The 7,416-nt window shown below is 37.4% G+C and overlaps 1 protein-coding gene across 3 annotated transcripts in view; it reads left to right on the top strand.

Moving 5' to 3' along the window:
• The window catches only part of LOC135210876 (collagen alpha-1(I) chain-like), an 891,724-nt gene that overhangs the window by 45,335 nt on the left and 838,973 nt on the right, over positions 1–7,416 (top strand). Inside the window, exon 1 of one of the 3 annotated variants that reach the window (XM_064243790.1) lies at positions 5,112–5,589. The exons of the other annotated variants lie outside the window; for them this stretch is intronic. The gene's annotated coding sequence lies outside the window, so the exon portion shown is untranslated. Of the gene's footprint in view, positions 1–5,111; positions 5,590–7,416 lie in introns of those variants that run through there. 3 annotated transcript variants of the gene reach the window in all.

Here is a 7,416-nt window from a genome sequence, read left to right as displayed (position 1 = left end):
CATCCTGAAACCGGACTTTGGTGATCAGCTGACCCTCTGGAATATAAAGAAAAATGAGGTTAGAGGTCACAAATCAAGAACGCTGACCATAATATACATTGGCAAACAAAGCCAGCTTTGAAGTTATTGGCATCAGGAAGTATGACTGCAAACCAGAAGTCAGTCAGTCAGCAATTCAAGAGCATAGGAAAATATAAATAACACTTGGTAGAAAAGCACTCATTCAGAGACAGACCAACAGACTGAAATGTATAGATGTCAGTTAAACAGGCAGGCAGCAGGCCAGAGACGTAAATCCATAATATTAGTCTAGCGATCAGGCGTGAAGGCCAGACACTGAAAAGTACAAATACGACGTCGTTGTCAGGAAGCTTTTTAGTAAAGATACTCGAAATCGATCAAATAATAAGAAAAAGCTTTGGAGAAAGTATTATTGTTATCTTTATTGCTTCATGGTGAGGAGACTAGAAAAGAACACTACTAAGGAAATACTGAGGAGTAAGAAAGCATTCCACACATACATCTCGAATAAAAAAGATAAAATAAAAAAAGCTTTATTACGAGCGAAGCGAAGTCTACTGGAAACGGGCTTATTTCTGGTGGCCCGGCCCGAACAGACCCTATGGCTATTCAAATGCTATCTCTAAAAGTATTGAAGATAAAGGAAAAATTCTTTCGGCCGATAATACCTTACATCTTTAAATTTCATCCCATGTAAGATTTATTTCTAAAATATCATAAATTCACATTTAAATGGTGTTAATCCGTTGATGCTTTAACTTGAAGCGTCGCGAGTTATCGCCTTTATGGCGCCCTACTGGTTATTATCACTGAAGAAAATAATGGCTGCATCAGTAGAGTCGATTTCATATTTAAACCTCCGTAGGGAGGTAGTGCCGTCAGTGGACCTCATGCGGTGCCCTGTAGGCATTACTTAAGGTTCTTTGCAGCGTGCCTTCGGCCCCTAGCTGCAACCACTTTCGTTCCTTTTACTGTACCGCCTTTCATATTCTCTTTCTTCATCTTACTTTCCACCCTCTCCTAATACTTGATTCACAGTGCAACTGCTGTGAGGTTTTCCTCCTATTACACCCTTCAAACCTTTTACTGTCCAATTTCCATTAGAGCGCTGAATGACCTCATAGGTCCCAGTGCTTGGCCTTTGGCCTAAATTCTAAATTCAACTCAACTCAATTCATATTCAAACTTCTCTATTATTATTATTCCTTGTTTGTGGAGCATTGGCCATTTCACTGAACTGTAGTGACTAATTAAAAAAAAGTGAATAACTTCTTGCGCGTTCAAATTTGTTACAATGTCTTGAGAAACACTTCGATGTAGTACAATGCGACAGTAAACACCACTGTGCAATTTTTATTTGCTTCGTAAACAAATGGCATAAACAGAGGCAGGGTACGCAGTAAATCGAATAATAATAATAATAATAAAGAAAATGAACGACCTATTCATAGTTTTAGTTCTCCTTGCAGTGACAATATTTTTTTCTTTTGCATAAATTTTTTCTTTCTACTCGACGGTCGGATCTGAAAAGGACTCTAGTATATCTTTGGAAAGAAGAATTGATTGATTGATTTTGTCTATTAAAGCTGGCTTCACAATATCTAGGTTACTGACGCCGTAAAGAATTCAAATAGAAATCTGAAAAGAAATAAGTTTAAAAAGAATTTCATGTAAGAATTATAAGAATATATACTTATAAAGTCGTATTTGTTCGAATATATATACTTACGTAAACTTTATAAGTATAATCTACATTTTGTCGAGTAGGCCCGACTCCCACAAAAAGAAATATAACTGCTCTTATCACAATCCTCACTGCAAGTTGTAGCTAGACTAAAATGACCTCCGACAAGACCTCAGCGCAGTCAGTCCCTTAAGATAAAGTGCGATATGCGATTTAGTAAAAATATAGGGATAGAGGTAGAAGAAGCTTATTGAAAAAAAAAAAATTAATAAAAATAAAACCAACAGCGAAGAATTAAGGGAACCCCAGGTCTCCAGAGTTACGATAAATGTGGCATTTAGTGGCAGTTCGATTGTAGATAAAAATACGGTATAGTGGACGCTTCCGGCCCCCCCCGCCCCCTCCCTTTTTTTCTTTCATTTTACTAAAAGAGATATAATGCTGCAATAAAACAGAGGCTTGCGGAGGCGTAAGTAGTCGAGGGGATCGCTTAGGCCATTGGTCTCCTAATTGGCAATTAATATATTACTTTTTTTCCTAGAATTATCTCGCGTTAGTTAATTCTGTATTAAAAATATGAATTCTAATGCATATTTTTATGCATGTTAGTAACTTCTTAAGAGAACTTGTTTTCATCAAATTTGATGTCCGCTTTTTACGTCTAAAATTTTACTCGGTGTCACATGTCCTGGAGATTAATTTGTCAGTAATTGCTTGTATGGACACTTATTCAGAAATTCAAAATAACTCATGAGGGTTTGGCCAGCGGGAGGTGAATATTTTGCTTCATCAGAAATGTACCTGTATTGCAGCGATCTCTTGACCATCAACCTGTGTGCGCGCGGTCTATATCTCTCATTATCCACGTATTGTGACACTCAGGCCAGTGTGTACAATTGCATATGGAGTAATTGACACGAAACAAGATGGCATTCAAACTTTCGACCTCTTCTTCGTTAGTTGAAAAATCTCTCTCTCTCTCTCAAATGCACACACTCTAAGGCCATTCCATTGAGGAGTGAGAGATGTGTATTTCTGGTGATAGAAGTGTGACTCGACGTGTTTCGGAAGGCACGTAAAGCCGTTGGTCCCGTTGCTGAATAACCACTGGTTCCATGCAACATAAAAACACCATACAAACAAAAACAAATAGTTTCCAAGAATTAATGACTTACGCAGTACATTATTATTTTATCTCACAATTTATCTAGAACGTTTCCATACCGTAGAAGATCAATCACTGGAGATGTCCTGGCACTAGGCCGGCGATTACTGTCATGCGATTTGTTTTTTCATTATCTCCATATGGTACCGCTCTGCAGCCTATAATTGCAGGAATTAGCACAGAAATTCTTCAGAATGAATAAAAATAGCATTTTGCGCTAGACCGATAAATGTTATGTTAGCCTATAGATACGCTTTGTCTGTTAACACGTCATATTTTCAGTATATTATAGTGACACGCAAGTGCACTGGCAATTTCAATTTTGAGGTTAGAGCATCATCAATTTTATGTGTTACATGATATAATATAAAACTGTCTTGCTCGCGATTAAACTTGCTTAGTAGTAAGTAGCCCTCTGGGTTACTGATTGTGTCATAAGTCTATACTCTGTTTTTTTCCATCTGTCCATCCGCCTGTGGTGTTTTCGCATGGTAACACTGCGTCCCGGGCTTTAAATAGTTACGCTTTGTGTAAGTTTTAGGTAAATGAAAGGATATCTGGGTGTACATTTGCAACAGAAAAGTGTTTTAATAATTTAATGTATGCGAATTACACCGTTAATATTAGAAGTAGGATACTATTTAAAGCCCGGGACGCAGTGTTACCATGCGCAAGCACCACAGGCGGATGGACAGATGGAAAAAATAGAGTATAATCTGTCAGCATAATACTGTGAGTGTCAAAGGACGACACAAACAAACCGTAAACAACAATTTATAGCACTCGATTCAAAGGGGAAATTTGATTTCTGTTTGTTTTCATCAAATATGTCTCATAGATTAAGAAAATTAAATTTGGTAGCCTAGGCTAGATCTATGCCCTCAAACTACTCAATTGGAAAGGTGCCTTACAATAAAACCTTATTCTAAGTACAACTTAATCTCGAGTATATACAAATATTTTCTGTAGGATATAAGCTATCGAATCGCCATTTCAAGGAAAAACTAGCCAATAAGGATGGTAAAAACAATGAAAAGCATATTAGACAGGCAAACGCTAAAGCCAATTGACTCGACAGGTATTTTCATTGTTTTACCCTTCTTTTAAGCAATTTTATTTCAAAATGATTCAAAATTACTTTATCATGGAGTCTCTATTTGTAAATATTATCATGTATCTTTCAAATCCGTAGAATGAAAAGAAATGGTTTCCCTCTTTTCTGTCGTAGGTTTGTGTACTTGACGCTTTTCAATATTTGAAATATTTATTTATTAGAATGCAAAATTCGTTGTTTCAGCTACAATAGACATCAGCATCAATAATATCATTTACCTTTTGTGCCTCTATGGTTTTGTCTGTGCGTTCGCCACTCCATGGTGACTGCTTCATACCCTTCAATTCTAACGATGCCCTCCACCCCACTCCCTATCCTCTGAAGATAATTTTTGGTTATGCCCTTGCTGGAGATATTTCATCTGAGATCACGTAGTTCAGATTGCTATCTCTGCTTCTTAGAAATTAGGCCTCTTTAGAGAGCTACCACAGGTATTTCTACTTAGACAATTGAGCTTTAAGTTTGGATAGTCTTTAATGATCAGCATTTTTGGCAAAACATTTGCACAACATTGTCTAAGAAGCCTTTGCAATACATTCATGTCTAGACGATCAAATGTTTGACCTAGCATAATGCTGATTGCGAAAAAAAAAAAAAAAAAAAAAAAAAAAAAAAAAGCAAATAATTTCTCATGGTCGAGGACCTCCCTTAGGTCCAATTCACAGTCTTTCATTTTCAAAATACATGTAACATCATCGGCCATGCCTTTTGTTTCATACTTGGCAATTTCGAACGTTGAAATTTTTAATTTCGATGAGGAAATCTGCAAGAACTTGGTGATCGGCTGAAAAAGTAGCGCTGTATCGTGCTTGTGTAATTATCACACCTTGAACAGATTTGCTAATCAGCAACACTTTCTCATTTTTATCATGGATGAAATTAGCTCCTAGCATATGAAGGAAATTGTTTACAATATCAATAAAAGTGTTCTAATTTGAAAAGTAACAGAAGAGTTGACAATTAATACATCAAACATTATCTACAACGATCGTCCTACGGAAAGTGAGGCGGGGGTCGAGGATAGTAGTGAAACAAGGGTGTGAAAATCTGGCAACACTGTATAATAATATATATATTCCACTCCCAACTTCCAAGGCAACTCTATCCAGTGTGACTGTGTTGTCGAGTGTCGACAGTGTCCACCAATCAGTGAAGCAATTACCTAGTGTTCCGCTCCTCTTCCTTCGTGAACGCCTACCTATCGGACATGTTAATTTGGAAAACCATTGCGGCAAGAACTGAGAGGAAATGAAAATAAAAGAAATTTTTTGATAAGTGATTAGGTTTTGAAAAGAAAGGAAACTGTAAGGGACAACCGAATGTTTTAAATTTACCGTTGCAAAACAAAACGGACTACTACTCAATACTAGGCAAGCATGTCGTCTTGTGTTTCATGGTATCCTTTCAATGATTCCGCCATTTGCAGAAAACGGAGACACTCACATCAGAGCGTGCAAAACCCTTTGTGCGCTAGGTTACTACATGAGGCAACCCTCAGGTTTACAGTAGTGACTAGGTTTTATTACATCTCCTTCAACCTAGGGCTAATACTTTACATCCAGCTGTTTTTCCGTTAGCAGAGTCCTGTAAGGTGAAAGCTTGGAGGTAAGGAAAGTGTTCCATTTATATTTGGGGAATGGAATATTCAAAGTAGGCCTGTAGACATAATAAATGAAAATTAGTCGGTTGATCTTTGTTATGATAGTATTAATGACGGTAAATTAATGGCGAAGAAAGAAAAAGAGGGTTGAAAATCTGCCGTAGTAGGCCTACACTATGTAGTATATTTAGTTTTCAAGTGGAGGGCCTAGCTTTATCAAATTCTCCTTCAAATGGTAATCGGTTCATTGTCTTAATGGTGACATTTTTTAAGTTTCCTATACACTAACCTCCAATGCCTTTAGGAATCAAAGAATATATCAAGAGAAAGAAGAAAGTGTTTGGTCTATAGGCCTAGTTGCTCGGGGGACGGAGCACGCAACCGTTATCGCTAGCCCTTCAAACGTTTGGCGGGAAAATTTTCACCAATGACCCAAGAAAGAAAATCTCATTCATTGCTTTTGAAATACTTTGCTCATATTTCGCAATTTAACTTCAACAAACGCAGGTTAATATTAACACCATCGTTAGGTTTAAACTGCGGATAGTGGTCTATTCATGTCATGGCCATCCTTGCTTTGGAACAGTGACTTGATGTTGTAAGTTGGGACTTTGGGAGAAGGGATTGTTTAACTGAAGCATTGTGTTTAATGGTATGAATGACCATTTCCCATTATGCCGTTTTCCCCATATGCAATGTGGCGGTGTTGGTCACCGACGATACAATTAACGTACTCCATATATAAGTGGTTGTGTGGACTAGCCGGCCGCCTTGTCTCATATAGAAGACGGTAGCCGTTAAGTCGCCAGGTGACGTATAGGCTAACTGGCTTTTTTTTTCGCTCCGTAAGAAATTAAGAGCAGTGGCAATTCTAGGGGGGGGGGGGGGGGGGGGGGGGGAGCAGCTGCCCTCCCAGATTTTGGCCATACCCCTGGTTTGCCCCCCCACTTTTTAAATGAAATATTATGCATAAAATTAATCATTATTAAATATAACAATATCTACTAACTATACTCTGTTTTTTTTCATCTGTCCATCCGCCTGTGGTGTTTTTGTATGGTAACACTGCGTCCCCCCCGGCTTTAGATAGTTACATTCAGCTTACATTCAAACGATTATGATAATATCCTATTTCGAATATTAACGGTGTAATTCGCATACAGTAAATTATTAAAACACTTTTCAGTTGCAAATGTACATCCAGATATCCTTTTATTTACATAAAACTTACACATAGCGTAACTATCTAAAGCCCGGGACGCAGTGTTACCATACAAAAACACCACAAGTGGATGGACAGATGAAAAAAAACAGAGTATAGTCTCACAACATGATTTGGTTATATTGCTAACACTCATATTGAGTGAATCAGTAAATATACAGGAAACAGGAAATGTAAACTGAACCTTTAAAGAATTGTCATGACATGCCCCATGCATATCTGTTAATTTCATATAGTTACTACCTTTCTTTATTTGGTTCAAATGTGTACTATATTTATACATACAAACCATTCTTTAATGTTTGCGTATTGTTTGGAACTGTATATAGTTTTGAATGTTAAATTTTCATATCATGCAAGTCAAGTAAAATATCAGATGGATGCTTTACAGTTGTTTTGCTTAGGAATCAAACAAAATTATATATGAACCTTTACCTTTAGTTCAAATTCATTCCTCCATGAGTTTCAAAGTGTTTCCAAAATTGTAATTATTCTTACACTCACCCTTCCTATGATGCCCACCCAACAATTATCTTTGCCCCAGAGTTGCCCCCCCATTTTTTGAGGGGTAGAATCGCCACTGAATTTAAGAGGCCGGGATTTGAACGAG

The sequence above is a fragment of the Macrobrachium nipponense genome, chromosome 4 (assembly GCF_015104395.2).
Source record: "Macrobrachium nipponense isolate FS-2020 chromosome 4, ASM1510439v2, whole genome shotgun sequence".
In the NCBI taxonomy this organism is placed as follows: domain Eukaryota; kingdom Metazoa; phylum Arthropoda; class Malacostraca; order Decapoda; family Palaemonidae; genus Macrobrachium; species Macrobrachium nipponense.
This window is presented reverse-complemented; position numbering and strand designations above follow the sequence as displayed.